Consider the following 13,092-nt stretch of genomic DNA (forward strand, 5'->3'; position numbering starts at 1 on the left):
AATTCCATGTACTTGTAAATTCGATGGACAAATGTCAAAATCGTACTGCGCCGGTAGTTGATGTATGAAATCAAATTAAAAAGGTTGTATCGTTCCGCCATGCAGACAATGACATTTACTTTGACAAATGACATTTTTAAGCACTGAACACACCAAAAACTAAGAAGCGGAACGCGACCAACAGAGTTGCATTGTGATTTTGACTTCATTAGGCATTGGATTAGCTACTAATGAAATAATTATAGATTCGAATTTTGTAGGGAAGATTGAGCTCAATAAGCGTCTTAATGTAGAAAACTGCCTTTATTATTCAATAAGGTTTAAGCATAACATAAAATCCACTGATTGCATACAGGTTTTGCGTGTATTGCAAGCATTTTTGAAGTAATGAAAGTTTATGTAATAAGCTTCGGCGATATCTATAACGAATTTCTTTTATAATCACAACTTCTTTTTAGTATTCGAGTTCAGTAACTCAAAATCTAAAGCTGATTTGATTTTCAAGTAAGAAAGAGCGGTTAATTTTTTTTAATTAACTAAAAAGCGACAAAAAACGTAACATAATATCTTTCAATAATGTTTTGCGATTCTTAGTTTGGAAATTTTTGCAAACATCTGATCTTTGTCATATCGGCGAATAACTAGCATATCGAACATTTTTGTTTGACAAATGAGATTTTGAGAAAATTCTTTGGAATTTACCCTATTATTAAAATTCTTTTCAAAATGCACTGTTTTTACATCAAAGGTAAAATGTGAAATTGCGAATGTACACATAAATTAAAACTTAATTTGGTCTCTGGCACTAACTCGACTGCGAATAGTATGAAGTACACCTTTCATTGAAGCAGGCGCTAACTTAAGTATTTAGTGACACACTTTAAGTTTACTTTGAGTATGCCCCAAATGACACGAAGTCATAATGAGTTAGTTAGATAGTTTTTCATACAAAATTTAATATTTTTTTTTTACCAGAAAAACTAATTGAAATATATTATTTGAATATTCCGTTTGTAAATTTTTCAAGTACATAAGTAAAACAAAAGACGATTTTACGGAATTTCAAATGCTTTTATTTTGAAATAAAATTTGATTTCAAATTTAAATATACACATTTTTCAATTGAAATTTAAACAAAAAATTGTTTAATTGAAAACTTATACATATATAAAATTAATACACGCAGGCTTATATTTAAAACATGTTCGATTTTTGAAGTTGAAACCTAGAATTTTATAAGACAAACCTAATTTCGCATTATCAGTTTCATAACATCTGAAAAGTTAAATTTTTGAACCAAATTTTATTTGGTCATATATTTTTACTACATATAATAGTTTATAACAGACCTTTAAAATTTAAATAAGCATTAGTAATCAAATCGTTAGAAGCCTATTTTAATTATCAATGATTATTTCATTTTTTTTCCGAATAAAGCAATTTCTAATAAAAAAAACAAGTAAGGAGGGCTAAGTTCAGGTGTAACCGAACATTACATACTCAGTTGAGAGCTGTGGAGACAAAGTAAGGGAAAATCACCATGTTGTAAAAAGAACCTAGGGTAACCCTGGAATGTGTTTGTATGACATGTGTATCAAATGGAAGGTATTAAAGAGTATTTTAAGAGGAAGTGGGCCATAGTTCTATAGATGGATGCCATTTAGGGAAATCGCCATAAAGGTGGATCAGGGTTGACTCTAAAATTTGTTTGTACGATATGGGTATCAAATGAAAGGTGTTAATGAGTATTTTAAAAGGGAGTGGGCCTTAGTTCTATAGGTGGATGCCTTTTCGGAATATCGTTATAAAAGTGGACCAGGGTTGACTCTAGAATGCGTTTGTACAATATGGGTATCAAACGAAAGGTGTTAATAAGTGTTTTAAAAGGGAGTGGGCCTTAGTTCTATGGGTGGACGCCTTTTCGGGATATCGCCATAAACGTGGACCAGGGTTGACTCTAGAATGCGTTTGTACAATATGGGTATCAAACGAAAGGTGTTAATAAGTGTTTTAAAAGGGAGTGGGCCTTAGTTCTATAGGTGGACGCCTTTTCAAGATATCGCCATAAAGGTGTACCAGGGGTGACTCTAGAATTTTTTGTACTATATGGGTATCAAACGAAAGGTGTTAATGAGTATTTTAAAGGGGAGTGTGCCTTAGTTCTATAGATGGACGCCTTTTCAAGATATCGCCATAAAGGTGGGTCAGGGGTGACTCTAGAATTTGTTTGTACGATATGGGTATCAAATGAAAGGTGTTAATGAGTATTTTAAACGGGAGTGGGCCTTAGTTCTATAGATGGACGCCTTTTCAAGATATCGCCATAAAGGCGGACCAGGGGTGACTCTAGAATGTGTTTGTACGATATTGGTATCAAATTAAAGGTATTAATGGGAGTTTTAAAAGGGAGTGGTGGTAGTTGTATATGTGAAGGCGTTTTCCAGATATCGACCAAAATGTGGACCAGGGTGACCCAGAACATCATCTGTTGGATACCGCTAATTTATTTATATATGTAATACCTACAAAAATTTGCCAATACTTGTGAAAGGATTGTAAGGGCATAGCCTCTATGCTGGTAATTGTTTTCTGTGAAAAAGGGCGAAATCGGTTGAAGCCACGCCCAGTTTTTATACACAGTCGACCGTCTGTCCTTCCGCTCGGCCGTTAACACGATAACTTGAGCAAAAATCGATATATCTCTACTAAACGCAGTTCACGTACTTATCTGGACTCACTTTGTATTGGTGTAAAAAATGGCCGAAATCCGACTATGACCACGCCCACTTTTTAGATATCGAAAATTACGAAAAATGAAAAAAAAATGCCATAATTATATACCAAATACGAAAAAAGGGATGAAACATGGTAATTGTATTGGGCTATTGACGCAAAATATAACTTTAGAAAAAAACTTGGTAAAATGGGTGTGACACCTACCATATTAAGTAGAAGAAAATGAAAAAGTTTAGCAGGGCGAAATCAAAAGCCCTTGGAATCTTGGAAGGAATACATAAATTAGCGGCACCCGACATATGATGTTCTGGATCACCCTGGTCCACATTTTGGTCGATATCTCGAAAACGCCTTCACATATACAACTAAGGGCCACTCCCTTTTAAAACCCTCATTAATACCTTTAATTTGATACCCATATCGTACAAACAAATTATAGGGTCACCCCTGGTCCACCTTTATGGCGATATCTCGAAAAGGCGTCCACCTATAGAACTAAGGCCCACATCCTTTTAAAATACCCATTAACACCTTTCATTTGATACCCATATTGTACAAACGCATTCTAGAGTCACCCCTGGTCCACCTTTATGGCGATATCTTGAAAAGGCGTCCATCTATAGAACTAAGGCCCACACCCGTTTAAAATACTCATTAATACCTTTCATTTGATACCCATATTGTACAAACGCATTCTAGAGTCACCCCTGGTCCACCTTTATGGCGATATCTTGAAAAGGCGTCCACCTATAGAACTAAGGCCCACTCCCGTTTAAAATACTCATTAACACCTTTCATTTGATACCCATATCGTACAAACAAATTCTAGAGTCACCCCTGACCCACCTTTATGGCGATATCTTGAAAAGGCGTCCATCTATAGAACTAAGGCCCACACCCGTTTAAAATACTCATTAATACCTTTCATTTGATACCCATATTGTACAAACGCATTCTAGAGTCACCCCTGGTCCACCTTTATGGCGATATCTCGAAAGGGCGTCCACCTATAGAACTAAGGCCCACATCCTTTTAAAATACCCATTAACACCTTTCATTTGATACCCATATTGTACAAACGCATTCTAGAGTCACCCTTGGTCCACCTTTATGGCGATATCTTGAAAAGGCGTCCATCTATAGAACTAAGGCCCACACCCGTTTAAAATACTCATTAACACCTTTCATTTGATACCCATATTGTACAAACGCATTCTAGAGTCACCCCTGGTCCACCTTTATGGCGATATCTCGAAAAGGCGTCCACCTATAGAACTAAGGCCCACATCCTTTTAAAATACCCATTAACACCTTTCATTTGATACCCATATTGTACAAACGCATTCGAGAGTCACCCCTGGCCCACCTTTATGGCGATATCTTGAAAAGGCGTCCACCTATAGAACTAAGGCCCACGCCCGTTTAAAATACTCATTAACACCTTTCATTTGATACCCATATTGTACAAACGCATTCTAGAGTCACCCCTGGTCCACCTTTATGGCGATATCTTGAAAGGCGTCCACCTATAGAACTAAGGCCCACTCCCTTTTAAAACACTTATTAACACCTTTCGTTTGATACCCATATTGTACAAACGCATACTAGAGTTAACCCTGGTCCACTTTTATAACGATATTCCGAAAAAGCGTCCACCTATAGAAGTAAGTCCCACTCCCTTTTAAAATACTCATTAACACCTTTCATTTGATACCCATATAGTACAAACAAATTCTAGAGTCACCCCTGGTCCACCTTTATGGCGGTATCTCGAAAAGGCGTCCACATATAGAACTAAGGCACACTCCCCTTTAAAATACTCATTAACACCTTTCATTTGATACCCATATAGTACAAAAAATTCTAGAGTCACCCCTGGTACACCTTTATGGCGATATCTTGAAAAGGCGTCCACCTATAGAACTAAGGCCCACTCCCTTTTAAAACACTTATTAAAACCTTTCGTTTGATACCCATATTGTACAAACGCATTCTAGAGTCAACCCTGGTCCACTTTTATAACGATATTCCGAAAAGGCGTCCACCTATAGAACTAAGTCCACGCCCTCTTAAAATACTCATTAACACCTTTCATTTGATACTCATATCGTACAAACAAATTCTAGAGTCACCCCTGTTCATCTTTATGGCGATATCTCGAAAAGGCGTCCATCTACAAAACTTAGGCACACGCCCTTTTAAAATACTCATTAATACCTTCCATTTGATACACATGTCATACAAACACATTCCAGGGTTACCCTAGGTTCTTTTTACAACATGGTGATTTTCCCTTACTTTGTCTCCACAGCTCTCAACTGAGTATGTAATGTTCGGTTACACCCGAACTTAGCCTTCCTTACTTGTTTTTTTATTATTTTTTAATCCACTGTATTTAGTTAGCGAGACTTGGTTTTGGGCATCAAAACGGCTTTTCAACAGTTACTCGGGCAAACTGGGTTGCAGCCATTTTACATATCTACCGGTCATGGAGAGCGATTTCATACCACAATTACCATAATTAGCGGACCGACACACTCGGGATATTTACAGATTGTAGCCCAGAGAGGCCTTGGTTCAAACATTGGACTGCGACAAACTTTTTAAATCACGAAAATTATTGGAAAACAAGTAAGAACGGGACTGTCTTCGGCTGTGCCCAAGACTTCATACCTTTCATGAATGGGGCTGAACAATAATCTTATCCCGTTCGTAATCTCCGAATAATCGGATGTATAAGATAAGAAATATATAGTGAACAGATCTGCATACCTTAACGATTTTTAAGATAAATATAAAATAAAAAACAGGTAGGTACTTTGTGTGAGGATGCAAAGTTTCTGGTTTTTTGTGGTCTGGGTGTTAAAACTATGACTACGAATCACGTATTTCAACAATATATGACGTATACGTAACTATTTGATGAAATTTGATGAATTTTGAAGCTTCTAGCCGTAAAAAGGGGGCAAAAATTGAGTTTATATGGGGTATATAATATATATACCACCGATCTCTATGATTTTTTCAGACAACAATATATGCTATATACGTAAGCATTTGGTGAAATTTGAAGCGTCTAGCTGTTAAAAAGGGACAGAAATTGCGCAAAGTTTCTTAACTGAACAATCGGTTGTATGAGATATATACTATATATACCAGCGATCTCAATGATTTTTTCAGACAACAATATATGCTACGTACACGTAAGCATTTGGTGAAAGTTGAAGCTTCTAGCTGTTAAAATGGGGAAGAAATTGCGTAAAGTTTCTTATCTGAAGAATCGGTTGTATGGGATATATACTATGTTGTTGTTGTTGTTGTTGTTGTTGTAGCGATTAGGTTACTCCCCGAAGGCTTTGGGGAGTGTTATCGATGTGATGGTCCTTTGTCGGATACAGATCCGATACGCTCCGGTAACACAGCACCATTAAGGTGCTGGCGCGACCATCTCGGGAACGATTTATATGGCCACATTGAACCTTCAGGCCATCCCCCCCTCCCCACCCCCAAGTTCCATGAGGAGCTTGGGGTCGCCAGAGCCTCGTCTGTTAGTGAAACGGGATTCGCCGCTCGAAGGTGAGGTTGACAATTGGGTTGGAGAAGCTATATATTGCGCTACACAACCCCTTGAATCCCGGATATATACTATATATACCACCGGTATCTATGATTTTCTCAGACAACAATATATGCTATACACGTAAGCATTTAGTGAAATTTGAACATATCTAAACGATTTTTAAGATAAATATAAAATAAAAAATAGGTAGGTAATCTGTGTGAGGATGCAAAGCTTCACGTTTTTTGTGGTCTGCATGTAAAAACTATGACTACGAATCACGTATTTCAAAAATATATGACGTAAACGTAACTATTTGATGAAATTTGATGAATTTTGAAGCTTCTAGCCGTAAAAAAGGGGCAAAAATGAAATTTTATATGAAGTATATAATATATATACCACCGATCTCTTTCATTTTTTCAGACAACAATATATGCTATATACGTAAGCATTTTGTAAAATTTGAAGCTTCTAGCTGCTAAAATGGGGTAGAAATTGCGAAAAGTTTCTTATCTGAACAATCGGTTGTATGAGATATATACTATATATACAACTGATCTCTATGATTTTTTCAGACAACAATATATGCTATATACGTAAGCAATCGGTGAAATTTGAAGCTTATAGCTGTTAAAATGGGGTAGAAATTGCGAAAAGTTTCTTATCTGAACAATCGGTTGTATGAGATATATACTATATATACAACTGATCTCTATGATTTTTTCAGACAACAATATATGCTATATACGTAAGCAATCGGTGAAATTTGAAGCTTATAGCTGTTAAAATGGGGTAGAAATTGCGAAAAGTTTCTTATCTGAACAATCGGTTGTATGAGATATATACTATATATACAACCGATCTCTATGATTTTTTCAGACAACAATATATGCTATATACGTAAGCAATCGGTGAAATTTGAAGCTTATAGCTGTTAAAATGGGGTAGAAATTGCGAAAAGTTTCTTATCTGAACAATCGGTTGTATGAGATATATACTATATATACAACCGATCTCTATGATTTTTTCAGACGACAATATATGCTATATACGTAAATATTCGGTGAAATTTGAAGCTTCTAGCTGTTAAAATGGGGCTAAAATTTGCGAAAATATATATATATATATACTATATATATATACTATATATACCACCATATATATACTATATATACCACCGATCTTTATGATTTTTTCAGACAACAATATATGCTATATACCTAAGCATTCGTTGAAATTTGAAGCCTATAGCTCTTAAAATGGGGCAGTAATTACGAAAACTTCCTTATCTGAACAATCGGTTGTGGGGGATATATACTATATATACGACAGATCTCATCAATTTTTTCAGGCAACAATATGTGCAATATACGAAAGTATATGGTGAAGTTTGAAGCTTCAATCTGTTAAATTGGGTAAGATATTACAAAAATCCTCTTTTTCTGAAAAATCGGTTGTATGGAGGATATATGCTATAGAGGTCCGATCCGGCCGGTTCCGATGTCTAATCGGACACCCAAATACACCCGCTCACCAAATTTTATCAAGATATCTCAAAAATTGAGGGACTAGTTTGCATACAAACAGACAGACGGACAGACGGACAGACGGACATGGCTAAATCAACTCAGCTCTTCAACCTGATTATTTCGGTATACTTAATGGTGGGTCTATCTATTTTCCTTTAAGGACTTACAATTTTCGGTTTGGTGACGAAATTAATATACCATTTCATTTTCATGAAAGGTATAAATATGTATACCAGCGGTAACTTAGGACAAAAAGAAAACGTTTGTTATTCATATGAAACTGGAAATTTTTTTAATGCCATAAAAATTTTTTAAAAATACAGAGGCTCATTAAGACTAAAACGAGGTAACTGTCGTCTAATTTAAGACATGAAAGTCCTCCACTCGATACCATTATCCTCCGACTTTCAATCACTTTTGTGAAATACTTAGCAGAATCTTTAATGACGCGTTTTTTGTCCACACTTGACAGGTTCACATAAAAGAGTCCAAACTTTTCTCTGTAAAAAATTTAACTATCTTAAATTATAAATTTAGTATCCCTTTCTCTAATACACTTACGTATATCCCAAATTCCATTCAAAATTATCGGTCAAACTCCAAAATGTGTAGTGTGTTACATTACAGCCATCGTTGATTGCATTCAATATTGCTTGTAAGTGGGCCTGCAAATATCAAAAAAAAATGTTTAATTATTTTTACACCAACAAATCAAAATGCGTGTTCGTTATTAAATAGTGCAAATTAGTCCAACTTAAATATGCTAAATATTTTTTTTTAATCAAATATTTGTGGAAATGTCAACATGGCAAACCAGACAAGACCAGAACTATTTCGATTTCACTACAGACGAGGGAAATTAGCAGAGACTAGGATTTAAAGTCATGCACATTGAATATTCTGGCTCTTAATAGACCAAAGTCAACGCACAAGGACTTTTTTCTTTTGGTTTTGTGAGAGAGAATCTCGGCATAAATCTCTTCGGAGGTAAATATTCCGAAGTATTTATTTATTTTTCATTTGTGAAAATATTGTGCAGGACATCCAGAGCGATAGTCTGTAAAAATTTTAGCCTTTTGTTTTAAAATTTATGGGTGCCTCATCGCGGCTTAAGTTTCTCCATGCAACGGTAACGCTTGGCGGGAAATTCGGGAGGCAACACTTTCCCTCCCCCCTATAACATGATTTCCCTTCTTCGTTCGGCTTCTATCTATTTCTCATAGAGCAGATTCTATTATTTATCCCAAGATCTACCATACGTGACAAAGAAACATACCACGTATAAGGTGCCCCATGCTTTCTTAGATCGAATATGGTGGATCTGTAGAGGATTGGCACCACTTGGGGAACTCTTTCAACATTGAAAAAGCCGAAATTAGCTCACATCGACCCATATCCACGGCAAAGGAGCTTAAAATGGATGCTGAGTAGTTCCATTCACATATTAAATACTTTCAATGGGAGTTGCCGCAGAGGAAAGATACGTATGCAACTTGATGTGCCTTGATAGAGCAAAAAGCTTTGACAGCTGGCATGAAAAGTTAGGAAGTTTAATGGAGCAAGAATAGCTCTAACATGATACTTAGAACTTAGCAGATCTAAGAGAGCTATCTGGAGAGAACCTTGTTAAGCATCTCACGGAACTATGAGGTATCCACTGTGGTCAAAACTCTGAACCAATAGGAGTTTACGGAAGAGAATTTCTACTGAGAGGGTAATCCTCGGAGTATCCTCATTATGTCAGACAGTCGAGCGTACCTTGCAGTCTTACATAAATACTTCTAGGCTTATGGAGGAATGTATTGAAGTCCTAAAAGATCTGGGAGCTAAAAGCAAGGCTTTGTAAAGATGAGTTCCCGAGCATCAGGGACATGAAGATAATGAATGGTAATATTACCTAGCCAAGCAGCATTCAATGGTCCAGACCCCTTCTGTGGACTCACGAAAGCAAACACTAGGGAAACCATATGCAACTGTGGAACAAAGCAGTTCCGACTACACTAGCTGCACTGCCCAAATTTTGTATACTCACAGCAACCAAAGTAATAGCCAAACTCATTAATCTAAACATTAATTAAGATCTTCGAACTCACAGTGGGCACTATATGGGATCCGATATAACCTATGTAAGTTACATCTATTTAATAAAAAAAAAATGTCGCCTATTTTGAGCTGGAGGATGAAACGCAGAATGCCTCGTTCTGGCAAAGTCGAAACATTTCCACCTAGGCGTAACTCTTAAATTCCTCATTGGATGGAGTAAAGAGCCTGCATAGGTGCTTAGATACATGTACAGCCTCCGCATACAGTAAGAGGCTGAAAGGTCAAGCACAGTATATCTAAATAAAAGTGCGACCAACTTCGTAACTGCATTGGTATTTACCATATTCATTTTACTTACTTTAAGGTACTCAATACGTTCTGAGTCATCCAATTGGCCATCGTTGGACCAGCCATTTTCTGTTATGAATACTTCAACGTTGTTATATCTATCACGAATCCATCTAAGAAGAAAATATTGCTTGAAATAACAACACAATCTTAAAAGATGGTTCAATAAATTCATACGTACTTCAATAGTCCTTCAAATCCCTCTGGCACACAATAAAGCCAGATTGATTTGGAATGCTTCCAATACTCATCTCTTGAGAAAATTACATTGCAGTCATAGTCTTTGGACGGAACATTACCTTGGGGCCTAGTAGCCATATCTGCATAAGCTGATTCATAGTAATTAAGACCCAAAAAGTCTGCAGAACCTTTTATCACTTTCGACCATTTTTCACTTAAAGCTGGTAAGCGTGATTCAGACAATCCTTCCTTCAAACTATTGTTGCCAATATCAGATAACATGACAGCTGGATAATTTCCGGTTTTACCATATATGGGTTCGGCCAACACACCTAACTTCAAAATGAAAATAACTACTCAACTAGTTTTCATTTTAAATTTGTTTAACCATTACTTACTTCATATTGCATAGCGCGCTCAATGGCTTCATCCGGCGTATTACTATATTTTTTTAAGAAAAATCGACCACTTAGACTTATACCAACTTTGCCATATTGACTGCGGAAATATTTTTGTTGGTATAAGCGATAAGCTTGGGCATGTGATTTTAATAGGTGATCCATACATTTATATTCGCCAACACCAGGGCTATGTACTAATGGCGGAAAATAGGCAGTACCATAGCCTCTATTACAAAATATGAATGGTTCGTTATGTGTGACCCACAGTTTTACACGATCACCAAAAGTTTCAAAAAGAAAATCGGCATAAGATGTGAAATAATCAATAAAACTGCTATTCAGAACTCCATTGTATTGCTCAAGCTCTTGATCATAAAACATCATAATGGAGCATTGTCACCATTGGTGTGATATTATTTTGTAGTAACAAATTTATTAATTTGTTGTAGTAAGCAATGCCTTTCTCGTTTTTGTATACCGTAGTTACGCGGGGAAGAACTCTTGCCCATGAGATGGAAAAACGATAAAAGTTTACCTAAAAAATATTGAAGTATAAAAGAAATCTTGTACAATATTCATGCATTTTTTTGTAGTAAGTCTGTTCTCTTGCCAATTCACGGACGCCCATGGTTGCACAGATTCTTTGAAAACTTTTTAACAAAACGTAATAATAATATGTTATTATTTTTAGTTAGGGTCTTTGCATGCACCTTAAGCTTCTTCAATGCATCTAAATCCTGTTCGAAACGATAGTAAGATTCAGTTGAGTTATTTCCATTCGACCAATCAAGAATATTTTCAGGATATGTATGTGTGTAATTATCCCAAATAGATTGTGCTTTACCATCGACATTCCAAGCCCCTTCGATTTGATAAGCAGCCGTTGAAACGCCAAAAGAAAAATCAGCTGGAAATTCAGTACTGCCGCCCTTATGCGCCAGCTGACATTTGTTTACGGCCAATGTTGCGCCAATCAGTAATATACTGCAATTTTTGTACAATTCAAAATGAAAGTTTTTTTTTCTAATTCAAGTTTAAAATATGTAATTTACCTGAGTAAAAACACGAAGTCAAACTTCATTTTAAGCTAACTAAAGAAAAAAGTACTAACTTTATCCAACAGTGGCGATCGTTTGAAACTTAACGATTCGTTTCATTTCTTATTTATAGTTTTGCATCTTGACATAGTTTATTACCAGAAAGTAACGCCTGACTGTTTATGTACATAATTTTGGCAAATCGTTTTTATGAGTGAAATGTGTTAATGTTTTGTAATCTAATCAATAATGAAGATTGGCTGCTAAGACAAACCAAATCAACGTTACTCTGCAGTGCATATTAGATCGTATTAAAAATCTTAAAATTTAATTATCACAGACTTGTCAAACATCTGCTAACATTAGAAATCATCCATTTCTTTGATTTTTTTAAGTTTTAATCCTTTATTAATTTTTTATGTATTAAAAAAAGTAATCATTATTATTAGCCGCTAGAAATCAAATCAAAAATAATTGGAAAAATAGGTCGTTGTTTTTGATTAAAAACAATTAAGTAATTAAATATAAATATATATTATTGCATTAAATTAATTGCATTAAATTAATTTATAAATTTGGCATGGAAATACTGAGAAACAATTAACATTAATCAAAAAGAATCATTTATTGTATTATATATATGCGACCCGGTCTATGAAAAGGTGGCTTTTGACTCAAAAAAGAAATTGCGAGAAACAGCTGTTAAAGACAAACAATCCATTTCGTCAGTTTATTAGTAGTTTTTCTTTTGCATTATGAACAGTCATGCCCAAAAGACAAAGCACAAACCGATCGATATTTTGGCTCCATTGCCGTTGAAAAAAATGCTATCAAAAAAATCTGAGGATGCTTCACCAGCCACCAAAGTGGCATCGAAGGAACTAAAGGCTTCATCGTCTTTCATTTGTGCTCTTCTTTCTCTACATTTTTGGCACACTTCTAAGCAAGTAAGGACTTTCTAGTTTCCACCACGAGAAAGAGCGTCTCAAAAACTATCGAAACCAGAAAAAAAAGTGGCAACATTTTTTTGGAGTCATAAGCCACCTTTTCATAGACTGGGTCACATATATAGTTTTAATTATTAAATTAAAACAATCAAATATTTATGTTAATCAGCAATTAAAAATAATTAATTAGTTAATTCTTGTAAAAATAATTCGTTTTTAATCATTAAAAGAGCATAAATACTGGCAACTAACCATCAAATAATTGGAGCTGGGGATAGGTGCCCAGTACTGAGTCAATGTAAAGTGCGC

General features: G+C 35.5%; 1 pseudogene; it reads right to left on the reverse strand.

Moving 5' to 3' along the window:
• Positions 1-8,109: 8,109 nt before the first annotated feature.
• LOC137242858 (myrosinase 1-like) lies at positions 8,110-11,948 on the reverse strand (annotated as a pseudogene).
• Between the last annotated feature and the right edge of the window lie 1,144 nt (positions 11,949-13,092).

Source organism: Eurosta solidaginis, chromosome 2 (genome assembly GCF_040869045.1).
Source record: "Eurosta solidaginis isolate ZX-2024a chromosome 2, ASM4086904v1, whole genome shotgun sequence".
NCBI lineage: Eukaryota > Metazoa > Arthropoda > Insecta > Diptera > Tephritidae > Eurosta > Eurosta solidaginis.